Source organism: Rhinolophus ferrumequinum, chromosome 5, assembly GCF_004115265.2.
Source record: "Rhinolophus ferrumequinum isolate MPI-CBG mRhiFer1 chromosome 5, mRhiFer1_v1.p, whole genome shotgun sequence".
Lineage (NCBI taxonomy): Eukaryota > Metazoa > Chordata > Mammalia > Chiroptera > Rhinolophidae > Rhinolophus > Rhinolophus ferrumequinum.
In genome coordinates, this window is record NC_046288.1 from 83,418,192 (window position 1) to 83,435,186 (window position 16,995).

Consider the following 16,995-nt stretch of genomic DNA (forward strand, 5'->3'; position numbering starts at 1 on the left):
TAGCTTTTTGGTGCTCTCTTCCATTGTTCTGTCAGCTCCAGTGCTGATGACATATTGCCTTCATTCCCCTAACTTTGTAACTTCAGATTTGAACCTCTCTGACTTTGTTATTCTTCCTCAAGATTGCCGAGGGCCCCTGACACCAGGATATAGGCTCATCTTTTTTGGTCCTAGAATCACAAGTAGAAATAATGAGGAAAATCAGGAGGGTGACTAAAACAGTAATTAGGAGAGAACAGTTATGTTTAAGTGTGAAACACTCATTAGTTGTGAAGAATGGAAACCTTAAAAGGCACTTTATATGCAAATGCTCCCAACACAAGGCTACCCTCTGTCCTTAGCCTGCCAAAGACCACCCGAAAGGAGGATTTTGTCCCTTACTCTCTTTCTTCCTTCCTAATTGCTGTGCTGTCCCGGCTTCCTTGTCAAATTAATGCGACTGAAGCCACGTTTTTATCCAGAGGCTTGTCCGGCGATAAAACCATCAGCCTCATTATCCCGCCAGCTCCTGAAATCTCAGAATCCCTGGATGTGAAAGCCAGAAGTGACCTGCCAGGTGCCTCATGTTCTTAATAAGGGGGCTGGGGTCGGAGGAGGAGGAGACACCCATCCAGGGCTGGTCCTTCATTCATTTACTCGACAGGTATTTATTAAATAATTACCGAACAACTACTTTACGCTGGGCCCAAGGGAAACCAAAGTGGACAACTACCCTTGTTACAGACGTTGAGCTAATAAATGAATACATGAAACTACGAGAATATGGTATATGCTAGGAAGGAGGTGTACAGGGTTCCGTGATAGAAAATGATGTGTATGGACCTTTTTTTTTTTTAAGATTTTATTGGGGAAGGGGAACAGGACTTTATTGGGGAACAGTGTGTACTTCCAGGATTTTTTTTTTTCCAAGTCAAGTTGTTGTCCTTTCAATCTTAGTTGTGGAGGGCGCAGCTCAGCTCCAGGTCCAGTTGCCGTTACTAGTTGCAGGGGGCACAGCCCACCATCCCTTGCGGGAGTCGAACCGGCAACCTTGTGGTTGAGAGGACACGCTCCAACCAACTGAGCCATCCAGGAGCTCAGCGGCAGCTCAGCTCAAGGTGCCGTGTTCAATCTTAGTTGCAGGGGGCAGAGCCCACCATCCCTTGCGGGACTTGAGGAGTTGAACCGGCAACCTTGTGGTTGAGAGCCCGCTGGCCCATGTGGGAATCGAACCGGCAGCTTTCTGAGTTAGGAGCATAGAGCTCCAACCGCCTGAGCCACCGGGCCGGCCCCTGTGTATGGACCTGTTTAATGTGGGTTGTCTGAGTGGGGGTTTCTCTAGAAGCAGACCCTGAGACAAGGATCCCCATGCAAGTAGTTTGTTTAGGAGTGATCCCAAGAAACAAGGAAGGGAAGGGAAGTGAGACCGGGAAGGGAAGGCAGCAGGTAAAATGTGCATTATTGAGCAGGACGCCTGCGGACGTGGGGAAGTGGTGTAGGACGTCCCTCAGATTCATCCCACCCTATGTGTAAGGGGCTTGGGGTATTCCTCCCCCCATGCCCACCAGTCACTGGTTTAAGACTGCTCTCAGGGTACTTGCAATTCTGGGCATTTCCCACCTGCTGTGCAGGGCAGAGCCGAGTCCCATCACCAGAGAAAGTCCCCTAGTGAGGAGATGCAGGTGCTTGCCAGTGTGTGCATTGAGTTCTAGGGCCCAAGGAGAGACGGGTGGGGCACCCACAGTCGGCTACAAGGTTGTATTAGTCAGGGAAGACAGAGAATCAGGATCAATAGGATGATGGAGAGATAGATAGATGATAGGTAGATAGATGGATAGATAGATAGATGATGGATAGATAGATATACATGAAGAGATTTATTACAAGGAATTGGCTCAGAAGGCTGAGTTGTCCCAAGACATGCAGTCAGAAACCTGCAGACTCAGGACAGCCAGTGGTATGAGTTTTGGTCTGAGAGCCAGTCGGCTTGAGAGCCAAGAAGAGCCAATGTTTCAGTTAGAGTCCGAAGGCTGCCGGCTTCCCAGCTTGAGCAGCCAGTTGGAGGAGTGCTCTCTTACTTGGATAAGGGTCAGCATTTTTGTTCTGTCGGGCCTTCCGCTGATTGGATGCAGGCCACACACTGGGCAATCTGCTTAACTCAGTCGGCGGTTCACATATTACTGTCATCCAAAACACCCTCACAGACACACCCAGAATAATATGTGAGCAAATATCTGGGCATCTCATGTCCCAGTCAAGTTGACACATACAGTGGACTATCACAACGTTGGCACACCAAAGTTTCTCTGTAGGGGAGGGATCTAAGCTGAGCCTGGACAAGGAACCATGGCTGGGGCTCGGAGAGCTGGGAGCAGGGAAAGAGGAGCCTGGCTGGCTCCAGGGCTTGACAGACGGCTGTGACTGGCCAGAGTGAAAACCTTCATTTGTTCAACAGATATGATTCAGTGCCTACTGCGTGCCAGGTGCCGGGGAGACGGGGTGAATAAAGTTTTTAGGAGAGAGACAGACAGTAGCCAAAAGAATAAAATATCTGGTAGGTGGCTGGAGCCTCTGTCAGCCTGAGTCGCTGAGCACATGAGTAAGTACTGCCACCGACGCGTCACTGTGGACAAGTAGCACGAGTGAAACATAAACACTTACGTTAGAAGCCGTCAAGACTTGGGGTTTGTTTGTTGCACTGCATAACTTAGCCCATACTGATGGATGAGACATCTTGCTAAATGGCAAAGATGCTCACGGCACCCCTTTCACACACACACACACACACACACACACACACACACACACATACACGATCCCTCCTAACACTCAAAACCTGTAGCATCCCCACTGCCTTCGGGATACAGAGTAACATCTGTGTCGGAGCCTCAAGGGCCCGGCATGGGCCACTCCTGCCCCCTCTCCAGCATCATCTCACCACTCGCCCCCATCTCAGCATCTTTGCACTTCCTATTGCGATCTCTGCATGGACTGTTTCCCGCTCACCCATTGCCATGCCTCTGCCCTTCCTTCCCACATCGTCCTGCACGCCCTGGTCTCACTGTAAAGCTCACCTCCTTAAAGGAGCTGACCCTGCCCCCAGGTCCCCTTCCCCTGACACGTCTTCTTGTCACACTCGGCACTTCCCCACACTACAGGTGAAAGCCCTGTTGGGTGTCCGGCTTCCTGTTAGGCTTTAGGCTCCCAGAAGGCGGGATGATGGCTGTCTGACATCCCTGGTGTCTCAGCACAGAGCACTGACGATGTCAGAGAAGAAGCTCCCTGTAAATATGTATGGAATGCATAAATGCAAGATCTTTCTGATACATCTCCACTAGAGTGCTTTTGTTACAGGCCACATTCTCTTTTAAAAGGAGTTTTGAGCAGAGACTCACTTTTGTTCAGTACAACAAATTTCAAAGGACTCCCTCCCATCTTTCAGTAAAGAGAGAAATGTTAGCTCTAAGGAAGCCGTCTGCTGAAGAACCCGCAGCCCTCCTGCGGTGTCTCGTGGCTGCTTGGGGGCGGGGGCTGGAGGGCTCTAATTGGGAGGGGCTGGGGACTGGTTATTTCATGGCCAGTGGTGCGCTGCATGTCACAGGTTGGAGCCTGCCATTTGTTTGGGATTACTCGGCAGCCCAGCTTTCCTGCAGCCCTGACCCCACATTAATGAGTCAAGTCAGGGAGAGGGCAATGCTTCAAACAACTGTGTGAGTCCACAGGTTGCGAGAAGCTTTCTCTGCATGGGAGAGGGGAGCTGGAGGCATTCCCGAGACTCTGTCATCTGTTTTCAAAGATAACAGTGAGATTGTGCTTTAATTTGGTTGGAAGTAGAGGAATTTGGGAAATTCTCAAGGGCCATTAGTGCTCTGTGTGTGTCACATCACAAGCTGTCCCCTGTCATTGGTGAGCTCTGCTGTGCTGCTTTATCATCTAGATGGGCGCGCCCTCCCCCACTCTTCAGACCTTTGCCGGTGCCCTTTGGACCTCGTGTGCTGATTTGTACACAGTTGGCCAGTTGAGCCCAAAGCCAGTCCCTCTCCCTGGACCCTGCTTCGCAAATAGCTCCTGCCCTGGAAAGGATCACAGTTAGTGGGAGAGACTGAATGGTGAGCTTGAAAAAATGCTTTCCTACAGTATTCCAGGAAAGATTAAAGTTGGCTCAGCAGGCACTTGAAGTATAAGAGGATGGAACAAATGAAAATATGCCTAAAGACAGAAGAAAACCAAGGCATGGGGCAGAAACTGCGTCAGGGAGAAGCTTGGAATGTGTACCTTAAAAACCTCCACACGGATTGGAGCTTCCTCGTAGCCAGTTTGAAAAGTGCACCCAAGGCAGTTCCCCATTCACAGGTCTGTACGGAGAAGCTGGACCCGGTGCTGAGGAGAAGCACGGGACCCCTGCCACTGGACGAGTCAGCAGGACAGCTGCCCCTCGCTGTGCTGCCCTGGCTTTGCTGGTCTCGGGGACTTGGCCAAGTCCCTTGGCTTCTCGTTACATCAAGAACTAGTATCTCTGCCCTCTTTTTAAAGATGGCTCCATGATCTTCCTGTCCTCCCTCACTCCCATGATTATGTTACATTATACTGTAAAAAGGAGATGATATACGAGGTGTGATCAGCAAATACAGTGAATGCTGCTGCCGAGGGCCATCCTGCAGAAAGGCAGGGACCTTCAATGTGGGAAGCGGCACCTCGAACCTTGGTAACAGTGTGTGACAAGTTTCAACATGTTCGGTGCAGTCAGTTGGGTGTGAGCTACGGTTAAGAGAAGATGTGTTTTAAACTGTGCTGTAAAGTGTCCTCCATCATGACAAGGCTCTGTGTCACACATCACTCCTGGTATATGGCAACTTCTGTCAAATAAAAACATTACGGTGTGTCCTCATCCACCTTATTCACCGAATTTGGCACTGTGCGACTTCTGGCTCTTCCCCAAAGTCAAAATGACCATGAAAAGTGAACGTTTTGAATTGATTTAGGGCATCGAGGCAGCTAGAACAGCGCAACTAAAAACACTCGTGAACGAGGACTCCCAGAACTGCTTCAGGAAGTGGCAAGAATGATGGGTAAGTGTGTTCAAAGCGAGAGGGAGTGTTTTGAGGGGGAATAAATGGCAATGTGTCTTCTTCTGTAACCAGTTTTTTTATGCAAACAGTCACCGTACTGTTTGATCACACCTTGTACATGGGCCTGCTCTAATCACATGAGCCCTCTAACAGCAGAGGTTTCTCCAGGTGGTCGATGAAAGGAAAGTAAGAGAGACTTGGTGCATGAGAAGGGTTTGATACACTACTAGAAACCTCCAGGCACTTGGAGAACTCCTGGCTCACAGCCAGGAAAGGAACAGGGATCCCCCACCCTACAGCCACAAGGAGCTAAGTCTGCAGCTCTGCCTCCAGGCTGCCCTAGCCCCTTCTTGGACCTCCCTGCAGGGCTGCCTCCTGTTCCCATCTAGGTGAATTGCTCAGGGATCTGACCCTAGCCCTCTGCCAAAAGGCTCTGGCCTTGACTTAGGTTGAGGGTCATTTTTTGGCCTGGGGGTGTCCACTTGCTTCAGCACCATATATTGAAAGGCTGTCCTTCCTCATTGAGTTGCTTTCTCACCTTTGTCAAAAATCAGCTGGGCATATAGTGCGGGTCTGTTTCTGGGTTGCCATTCTGTTCCGTTCATGTGTACGTCTGTCCCTCCACCAGTACCACCCTGTCTTGGTTTCCATCGTAGGCCTTTACGTTGGATAGAGTGAGCTCTCCCACTTTATTCATCTTTTTCTAGGGTTTTTAAAACTATTCTATAACATCTCCCCCTTCTTAGGATAGTCCCTGAGTCCTGTCTCTCTCCCTCCCTTCTGGCCTTGTTTCTTCTCTCCCTCCACCACTCCCGCTTTGTCTCCCTCTTGGTACCATTCTCAGTAATGCCATACAGCAAACCACCCCAAAGCTAGTGGATTACACCAGCCAGCCTTTAGCACCCTTACTCGTCTGCCGGTCTGCTCTGCTCACCTCGGGTGCTCCTTCCCACTGGTCTGGGGGTTGGCTGGTTGTCACATAGTCTGGGATGGCATCACTCGGGATAGTCTGGCTGCTGGGGCTGCCCAGTGCGCATTGTCCAGAAGGTAGCCTGGCCACGTTCCTGCACTGAAGATGGACATGCAAGAGAGGAAGTGGATATACACGAGCACTTCCTCAAGCCTCAGGTTGAATCAAGCCTGCTAACATATCATCGGCTAAATGAAGTCATATGCTGTGGCTAAATGGAGAATCAATGGTGGAGAAATATGACCTTCACCTCTGAAGGTCACCTCTGAAGGTCACCTCTGAAGGTCACCTCTGAAGGCCGAGGACATGGGTCCTGGCAAGAGTGAAGAATTGGGGAGATTAATGACTCCCCCACTGCCGCTGCCTTCCCAGAGCTGCCCTGGACCTTATTCTCAGACTCTAACACCAGGCCAAACTCACCATTAAAGATTTGGTCCCACGAGTTGAAGTCCAAGGTCTTGGTGTGATAAATACGCAACATATACAATGAAGACATGTAAAATTTTCAGGATCCTGAATATATGGCAGCAAATGGAGGATGTTTGCTTATGTTTAAGGGGAAGATAAATCAAAACGTAATCATTTGCATCCCAATACTGGCTTGTTTACTCTCGTCTGGCTCAGCTCCTGTCACTGCTCATGAGTGAAGCACTTGGGCAGAACCTGTGTCCAGGGCGCCCTGTGTGAGCACCGCGCGTCAGATCAGTGCTGCTGCCATCTGTGCAGAAGGAGACATAATAGACGTTTTCTTGACTATGTACTGTCACCTCCTCCCCATTCTGCTGATTGGAAGAGGTGTTGAAAAATATCAGTAGACTCTAAACCACACACTAGGCCCCTGATCTCGTAGTGTCTTCCCCTCAAAGAATCAGGAAGTTGATAACTTGGTTTTTGGAGAAATGGTCGTGCGCTGGGTATTTGCAGAGCTGTTTGTGCACTACTGTGTTGAGAGCAGACACGGACCTAACAGGTGATCTAGTCGCATCACTTTCTTCCCACGTGATTTGTCCGGTGTCACACAGGGGAAGCTGGTTTGAGAAGGTAACCCAAGCCTGCCTCTCCCACAGCAGCTTAGCTCTGGTTCCGCTCTACCCGGATGGAGAGCCGAGTGACACGGTTTTGTTTCTACCTCAGAGAGATCCAGGTGTGCATACCGGTGTGTACGCACAGGTGTGCACGAATGTTGGGCTCATTTGGTCATTCTCTCAGCCATGCAGCCATCCTTTATTGAACCTCCCCTCTGGGCCAGGTGCTGTTCTGGGTGTACTGGGTGGAATAGTGTTCCCCCAACGTCCATGTCCTCCTGGAACCACAGAAGGTGACCTTGTTTGGAAGCAGGGTCTTTGCAGTTGAAATTAGTTGAGACGAGGCCGTATGGGATCTGGGCCCGAATCTAATGACCGGTGTCCTTGTAAGAGGAGGGGAAGAGACACAGAGACAGACAGGGGAGAGGGCCAAGTGACGACAGGCAGAGATTGGGCAGGAACAGCCCCAAGCTAAGGGACAGTAAGGGCTGCTGGCGGCAGCAGCAGCTGAAGAGGCAGGAAGGACCCTTCCCGCGAGCATTTGCCTGGAGCCCGGCCCTGTCAGCACCTTGATGTCAGACGTCCGACCTCCAGAAGTAGGAGAGAATAAATGTCGGTTGTTTTAAGCCTCGCAGTCAGTGGTTCTTTGTTATGGTGGCCACAGGAAATTAATCTGCTGGACGCAGAGGAAGCAGATGTGTCTCAGGTCCTTGCTTTCGAGGAATTGTCAGCGTCACTCTCTCTCTCATACATGTGTTTGATACTTTCCTTATCGTGGGTTCCACATGTTTGCCAGCATCCAAATTAGCTTGTGTTCTGAGATTATCACCATATAATATTTTCGTGTATGAACTGGGCATGTAATTTCCTGAATGCTTATAGGTTCAGTGTTTCTGCTGATAAGAGTGCAGAGGGAGCAAAAAAGCCTTTCGGGCTTTAGGAAACACATTTATCAACTAGGAAACTGAACAGTTTTTAATGAGGCTAAAAGAGGGGATGGCAGCTCAGTTTAGCAAGTACTAGTTGTCTGCTCTGTGCTGGGGATTATGGAAAGTCCACGAGGAACAACTGGTCCAGTTATGGCCCCAGCCGGCCAGAGTGGATGCTGACCAGGCGCTAGCTGGGTGTCTCGAGCTGAATATCAGCCCTGGATGTAACCATGGACACCTGCACCCTGGGCCAGAGGAACCAAGGATGAGCGAGGGGGCCTGTGTGCAAAGATGGTTCCCCCAGGGCCATGCGTGCTGGGACAGACCCATGAACAGGATGTGGTGGGGGTTCCCGGGGGCAGCAAATAGTCTTCCGCGTATGGAGTGAATGCACACACGTGGGTCCTCAGTGCAGGCTCTCTTCCTGGGTGGGGAGCTGGCCATTCCAGGTTTTAGATGGTGTTACATTTAACTCTGATTCACTTGGAACTTTATTTTGGGGTCTGGTGAACAGAGAGGTACTCACGGGTTTTTGTTTTTGTCCAAATAACCAACCAGTTCTCCCCACCCTGCTTACCAAGAAATGTCTCTCTTCTCTGCTGGAGTCAGGCCCAGGCGTTTTAACTTGCCAAGCTGTGTTCCTTCCTCCGCTCCATACTGAATCTCTGGGGGACATTTTCATGACTCAGTTTCCCAGTAGAATACGCTTCACTAGGGTTTATGTGTTTTTGTTCACCGCAGACATCTTATCACGTGCACGACTCTTTCTTGAACGAATGAGTGAACTATATGTTGTCATATCTGGTAGAACATGACTTTTCTCCTCAAAACTCATTTGTCAGGACATTTTACCCTGTGCTTGGCTATTTTTTCTCCTAAGAGTGATTTTGTCAATTTTGGGGAACAGCCTCTAGTATGATTATGTTGTTAAATGTGGACATGACTTTGAGAGGCACTAACAGATCTCTTCTAACGTCCCAAACCTTTAGAGCCGTATCCCATTCATCACCTTACCCACCCAATGAGCTGGCATCCTTGTGCCCATTTCACAGATGACTGTGGTGAGGTGCTGACAAGTGGAGCGCTCTGTTTCCTCCTCAAAGCAGGCAGAAGTGATCCTGTCATTCCCTTGGACTTCTCCCTTTCAGGACTCATTCATTCACTCATTCATTCATTCAGTAGGTATTTATTGAGCACCTACTGTATGCCAGGCACTGCTCTAGGTTTCAGGGACACTGCAGTGAACAAAACAGGTGAACACCCCAGACGTCCAGGAGGTGGCATTCCAAGGTGGCAGTGCAGACAATGAGCAGGTTGACAAGGGAACAATAGCTATTTCAGTTTGTGACAATTACTATGAAGGAAGTAAAAATGGCGATGAGGTAGGGAGGACCGAGGGGGAAAGTCACCCAGGCAGCTGGTCAGGGACGACCTCTCCCTGCTCCAGGGAGGAGATACCTGAGAATGGGAGGAGCAGGCGTTGGGGTGAACCAGGGCCTGCATGCCAGGTGAGTGGCCGGGTGTGTGGGAAACAGCCCACAGGCGTGGGAGGCCTGGGAGGGCGGCGCATGCCGAGGGCGGGGAGAGAGCATGGGGGAGGCTGGAAGGGAGGCGAGGGCCAGTGCCTTCCACATCCTGAGAGGAGCGTGGGTTTTATTACCTGCACAGCCGATGTCACTGCAGAATCTAAGCATTACTTGGATTGAAGGCTCTTGGGATAGTGGGCAAAGGATAGGAGAAAAGACTCGTCTTGGTCTTGGGCTGGGGACAAGCTCAGAGTCTGGAGCCAGCAGATGAATTCACAGCAAGAGTATCTCTCTGAGAACTACAGTGGTCTCATCTCCTGTCTCAAAGCACTGCTTATTGAAACTCAAGTTCCTGGGAGTTTGAACTCGTCCCAGGGAGGGCGGCTTGGTGACCAAGGGGACGTGGACCCCCATCAGCAATGCTTTTCAGGCTCCCTGAGGCCTGACGCATCCATGCCCTGGACGCATGTCTAGTGATCTAGTGGGCTGACCCTCCTCACCCCACTTACTCATTCCTTCCCACCTACACCCCATCCTGCTCTTCTGGGAACTCATCACTCATGCCACTGGGTTCTTGTTTTTCTTGTTTCTTTTCCTGGAATTCCTACTTCTTCTCTCCCCGCTCCCCCTTTGTTCCTCAAACCCACACTCAGGCTTCTGTGCTTTCTAACACTTTCCGTGACGGTCTCTACAGGATGGAAGAACGGATCCATCTCCGGTACCTGTGCCTGATTCTGAGGCGGCCCAGCACCCGCTTCTGTGTCTGTGGGACCTGCGCTTGTCCCCTGCTGGGCTATGCGCTCCTGGGAGCAAAGCCCCGTTACCTGCGACGTCCCCTGCTCCTGGTAGAGTCAGGACTCCGTAGACAGATGAGACAGCACACCTGAATCTACTCAGGAGAATGTCCCTGTCCCTGTTCCCCATGTGTGGACAGGCTGGGTCAACACTGCTGCATACTGGCTTTGCCTCTCCCTGCCCTGGGGGGCTGGCTGAGCACCCACTCTGTCTTTGTTTGTCTTTTATTATGACTTGTGTTTTTAGAGCAGTTCAAGGCTCATGGCAAAATTGAGGGGAAACTAGGGAGTTCCCATATTCTCCTGCCCCCCCATGCAGGGCCTTCCCCACTGGCAGGACCCCCCCCCACCAGAGGGGTACCTTTGTTACAGTTACGAACCTCCATTGACACATAGTTCCCCTAAGTCCATGGTTTACATGAGGGTTCACGCTTGGGGTGTCCATTCTGTGTATTTGGACAGGTGTGTAATGACATGTGTCCACCATAATGGTGTCACACAGAGTAGTTCCACTGCTCTAAAAATCCTCTGTGCCCACTTTATCTTTTCAGATGCACTTTCTTTAGCAGACTGTAATACAGTTGCTGGGAGCCCATGTTCCTAATTACCATCGTGTGGCAGTTTTGTCTCCCTGAGATTGCAGCTAAATTTAGATATTCCTGAACGGCTTAAACAAACACCACCAGACCATACTTTTCTTTCCCCTACTCAGAACCCTGTAGTACTTTCTCATCAAGTTTAGAAAAGCCTCCTAAAGCCTTAACCCCAGCCCTGTATGACCTGCTCCTGGTTACCCTCTGACCTCACCCCCCCATTTTCTCTGCTTCGCAAGCTGCGCCCCAGCCATCCTTGCCTGCCTGCTCTTCCTGGAGACCATCATGCATTTTCCTGCCAAGGGTCGTTGCGCTTGCGGCCCCTCCGCCTATAAGACCACCCCTGAAATATCTGCATGGCACGTTCTCTCACTTGCTTCATGGAGCTGCTTAGTTGTGCTCTCCTTGGAAAGGCCTGCGCTGACCACCTGGTGTAAAATTGCAGCTCTGGTTCCCAGCATAGTCACTTTCTATCCCTTCACCTGGTGGTGTGGGCAGAACAATGCCCCCGTCCACGATGTCCGTGTCTGAAAGCTGGAACCTGTGTGTACGTTATATGACATGGCAAAAGGGACTTTGCAGAAGTGATTACATGAAGGATCTTGAGATGGGGAGATGATCCTGGATCGTTCACTTGGGTTCATTGTAATCACAAGGGTCCTTCTATGGCAAAGAGGGTGGCGGGCAGGTTAGAGAAGGAGATCGGATGGTAGAAGCAGAGGTTGGAGTGACGTGGGACCATCTGCCAAGGAAGGCAGGTGCCTCTAGAAGCTGGAAAAGGCAAAGAAACACATTTCCCCCCCAGAGCTTCCAGAAGGAACTCAGCCCTGCTGACACCTTGATTTTAGTCCAGTGAGACCTGTGTCAGACTGCTGACCTTGGGACTGTCAGACAATAAATTTGTGTTATTTAAGCCACTATGTTTGTGATAATTTGTTATAGCAGCACTAGGAAACTAATACACGTTGATTTATTTTTCTTTATAGAATTTACCGCTTTCTACCAGCGAGTTACAGACTGGTGGATTATTTGCCTCTTTGTACCAGAAGGTCAGCTCCACGGAGGGAGGGTCATTTTGAGTGTTCTGTTTACTGCTGGTTCCCAGTCCCCAGCACAGGGCCTGGCACATAGCACACATTCATTTATCACTTTAACAAGTGTGTATCTACTCTGGCGATCTTTATTTTCTCACCTGGTAACTACTCGGGATGCGTGGTGCAGCTGGGTCCTCCCTGCTGTCTGTGAGGAGGTCAGAGAAGGTGGTCTCATTTCCTAGTCCCTGGGGAGCCACCTTCCTGTCCCTCAGGGCACGGCTCATTCATTCACGCCTGTCAGTTATCTTGCTTGATTATGACTCTGTGTTACCTGCAGCGATGCACAGGACGTAGCCCCTTTCTCTAGGAGTCACTGGGATACCTGTATGATCGCTGCACTAAGGAGAGACAAAACCAAAACCAAATAATCACTGTCATTATGTGCTGATTATGGAATCGTCTTATCCGGAGAAAAATCCCTCCAGACAAGCATGACCCCATTTTAGAGATGAGCAGACTGAGATTCTGAGATGCTTTGTTGACCAGGTTGAGGGTCCATTTGCTGAGTCAGCCTTTACCTATGTCATTGCCTATGCACCTCCCCTCCCCACAATGTAGGGAGGTAGACATCACTACCCCCATTTGCCTGATGGGAAAATCAAGGCTTGAGGAAATTAATTTCTTTCCTCAGTTTTATACTGATGAAAACGGTGGGGCTAAGTTTAAAGCTACCTGTGTGGGACACCAGCCCCCCCTTTTCCACCTCTGTCCCTCACCACCTGCCCCGACTGCCCGGCCCCTTTCCACCACAGTCCAATGACCAAAATCTCGAAAGCCTATGGGATCAGACAGGAGACAGAGATGCACAAACTGGGCAGACCTGGCCAGTGGTGAATTAGAGATTCTACTGTCCAGTGTTCAGGGGCCATTGTAGGGCCAGGTTCACAGATCTTCCACTTCTTGAAATGATGTCGGAAATTAGTATTTTGGGGTGAAATTTCCTTTGCATGTGTGACCAGCCCATATGCAGTCTGTGTGCAGCACCAGCAGTACAAGGAATAAGCGCATTTCAGCTTTTAGGGAGCCGGGAAAGGGGACATTTGCTTCCTTTCTTCGCTTGATGTGTGTGATGTTTAAAGGCATGTATTTCTACAGGGTACTGACTGGAGTGGACTCTCCATTAGAGATTGTTTGAAAGAGTAACTGGCCGTCTTGAAAATTCATGCTTGGCTCCCTGAATCAACTGCGTCAGGAATAGTGCATGTTGAAAGAGTGCTGTGAAATGCATTAGAAATAATTAGTCTGGTGGAAATGAGGAAAGAGGCCATTGGCTCGCAAGAAAGGACAACCAGATTGACTCACTGTGATAATCACCATCCATAACTTAACGGGCACTGATACAGTTCTAGCTTTATCGCCCGGGCGATGTTTTGTCGTAATTGAATCAGGCTAGTATTGTGCCATAAAGGTGTAAAATGGGGAAAAGGCACTCCTGCAGGATCGTAGTGATCATCGTACCTCATGTTATATCCCTCAACAACAGGAAGTGGCTTCTCCACACCTGTCTTGGCCTTGTGCTTGTGTTTCTGTCTCCTAGTCCCAGGTGGCTGCTGCAGCGCCAGACATCACATCCACATTCATGGCAGGAATAGGTGGGAGAGGGGAAGAGTCACTCCAGCTGTGTCTGTCCCTTCTCATCAGGACAAAATGCTTTCCCCAGAAACACCCCCGTTAATCCTCTGCTTAGATCTCATTGACTAGACTTGTGTCACAAAGTCACTGCCAGCTGCACGAATGGGGAAATGGGGGACAAAATTGTCCAAGTTAATTAGACGGCCCCGGACCATCAGTATCCCTTGTGAATTTATTCTCTGGCCCCTCCCTGCAAACTCAGGAGGGGGCTGCACGATCTGCCCTAACAAGCCTCCAGTGATCCTGATGACTGTCACTGGATTAGATCAATTGTGACTCAGTGCCTGGGCTTGGCCACCCTGGTCCCTACACACACCTGAGGTTTCCTTATCAAGGAAGAAGGGGAGGTGAGCCCGGCTGGACAAATCAACCTGTTACTTAACAGTCTGTCATGTCATTGTGTGACAGCCCTCCAGGCAGGTGTCACTGCTTTTGTGTTTTGAGTGAAGTCACTGGCACCCTTGGCTGTGCTTTTGGCCGCCAGTGTGTGCCACCTGTTTCTGCCTTAACAGCCCTGTCACCCTTGGCAACCCTCGCTAAGTGTCTGGTAGTTTGAACAGACACTGCTATTAAAGAATGCACCTCTCTGTCCCCTGGGCAGCTCAGCGGTGCTTGTACTTCTTCAGGTGGGACCGTTTAATGATCTAGAAATCTACAGATGACCAACTGTCCCGGCTCTCCCAGGACTCCGAGGTTTCTAGGGATACAGCGCTTTCAGTGCTAAAATGAGGAGGGTCTCGGGCAAATCAGGAAAAGACAGTCGCCCTCAGAAATCCGTGCTTCAACTCCACCCTCCACCCCCACGGATTCCCAGACAATTCCTCTTGCTCTGGGCGAACAACTCTATGTGACAGTGTGATTTCTAGGACCGCCTGTGGCTTGGCACTCTCACAACTGAAGCCATTTCAACTAAATGGCACCCTTTCCCTTATTCAAAGTGTATTCAGGTAGGTACTATTAGGTAAGCATCAGTTTACCAGGTCGCAGGGAGATGCCAAGGAAATGGAAAACACAGGCCATCTGCTTAAAGTCATTTAAATCCAATCTAGTCCAATAAGGAAATAAACATGAAACAAGTACCTCTTTGTGCATTATGTTAGATGCCCCCAGGAACACACATTTTGTAAGGGATATGGATGTGTGAGATTATTTGCAGCATGATAATACTGATTATTAAAATAATAGCTTTTGACATTTGCCAGTTTGCTCAGTAATTAATGCTCCTCTCCAGTTACGAGACAAAAGAGGAGGCCAGCGGAGAACCAAGCCTTAGGAGGGAGAAAGCTGGGCTGGAGGAGTGGGGCACAGCAGGGTGGCAGCTCTGGGCACCCTGATTCTGGAGCGCAGAATTAACCAGACCCACTGCCTATTCAGTGACAACTGTGGACCGCACTGACCTCTCCACACGGTGGATGGCCCTGAAAAGCTTCTGGCAAGAAGAAGCAGAGTAAAAGATTGCTCCATGAAGACAGATTCCCAAGAGAGAGCAGGACGAGCAGAAATAGGCTGCTGGGTCTTCCCTCCTTTCTGTTTGGAGCCACTCACCTCTCCACTCAGACAACTCTCGCCACCTCTGGTGGGGCAAGAGGCCTGGGCTATTCGGGGAAATACCCCTCCTGGGGGAAACCAGGATTGCTCGGCACCCCCAATGCAAACAGCTGGGGCTTTTTGAGAGGTTGCTCTTCTGGAAAGTAGGCACCATGTCCCCATTTTACAGAGTGGGTGAGTGAGGCACACAGGCCAAGTGACTCCTCCTACCAGGCCAGGTTCTGCTGTTCCCTGGAGAAGGTTTAGAGATAGCCCCAAGGAGAAAGTGGTGTGGGGGTGGGGAAAAGCTTCCGGAAAGAGAGCAGGAGAGATGCACATCCAAGGCCAGGGAGGCGTTTTCCCCAAAATAAGGGGAATTGGAGGAAGGCTTTCCAGGCAGGTGGACCCACAGCGCAGTGACGTAGCAGCGTGGGGCCTCCTGGGGCCTTGGGACCACCGTGTTGAGTGCTGATGGGACAGCAGGTGGCAAATGTCAGCAGCAGGGTCTGCCTTGCGGAACCCGGGGGCTCGTGACAGGGTGTGTACAGTTCCTAGCTTGTTGCTGGTCACATTACAAGTGCAGCCCAAGCCCATTCCTTTTCTCCCTTGACCTTTGGTGAGTGGGGAAGATGCGAAAATACGGAATTTCTGGCCCTGGCAGGTTATTCTCCAAGGAAACCAATGTAGGTCAAAGCACTAAGGCTTTGCTAAGTTAACCATTAACCCTGTCTCTCTATTCTAAGCCTATTACGCGTTATTAGATGGCACACTCAATTCTGACTTTGGCTTGGCGGGGACACGACTCAACATAATTATCTTCTGTTGCGTAAGTTTAATTTCCAGGGAACTAATGGTATGTGTTCACTTCCCCATATCCTCGTGCCCATTATGTAGCGAACTAATCAATTCACTTTATCTTTTGTAAATAACATGTCTTTCCTAGTTATTGGAAACTGGCTGTAATCCAATCTAATTAAAGAATATTTCCCAAGCACTCACTATGTACCGGAGTCGTATTTGGCACCATGAATGTGGAGATTTTCTCTCGGTCGTTCCTTTAGTTGAGGAGTATTTGTTGAATATTGACCATGTACTAACACTGAGTTGGGAGTTAGGGATACAATGGGAGAAAAAAAACATGGCCTTTGACCTCAGGGAGCTTAGAGTCTACGGCGGGTAGTGATCTTAATGAAACACACAGCTCCACGTAAAATCGTACAGAATGATGTGTTTTGAAGGAAAGTCCCGCAGTGCTGTGAGAGCACATGACAGGGCAGCAGACTCCGTCTGGAGGGTGAGGGCAGCCATCTCCAGGTGCTCAAGGAGGAAGGGGAGGCAGAGTTAACAGGTGTCGGGCCAGGACAAGAGTGTTAAAGACACGGGGACAGAAAGAAAGCTTGTGTGTCTGGAGCTCAGTGGGTGTGGGGAGTGTGGTGGAGGTGAAGCAGGGGACGTGACAGGCGCCCGATTGTAAAGGACCTCGTGGCCATGGGGAGGAACTTGCTCTGTCTCCTGAGAGCAGTGGAACGGCCATTGGAGGGGTGCGAGCAGAGGGTAAGGCCCCCTGCCTGCAGCGCGGCGTTGTATGTCAGGGCGGGAGAGTTAAGAGGGGATGCTGGGAGACCACTGTGGTGGTCCAGGCAGGAGATGCTGGTGGATTAGAGCCAAGTGTGGCCCCAGACGCAGACAGACGGGAGAGACGGTGAGGAGGTAAAACTGACATAAATTGATGAAGAATTAGATCTGGGGTTGGGGGAGAGGAGTCCAGGATGAGTTCCAGGCGTTGAGCTTGTGAGGTCCGATGAATGGTGAACCACTCATCCTGGGTTTTGCTTCTGACCCGTGGAAGCCTCTGAG

General features: G+C 50.2%; 1 protein-coding gene across 5 annotated transcripts in view; it reads left to right on the forward strand.

Annotated features, from left to right (window-relative positions):
* STK32B (serine/threonine kinase 32B) overlaps positions 1-16,995 on the forward strand; it is a 269,098-nt gene that overhangs the window by 46,063 nt on the left and 206,040 nt on the right. The gene's annotated exons all lie outside the window — the stretch shown is intronic.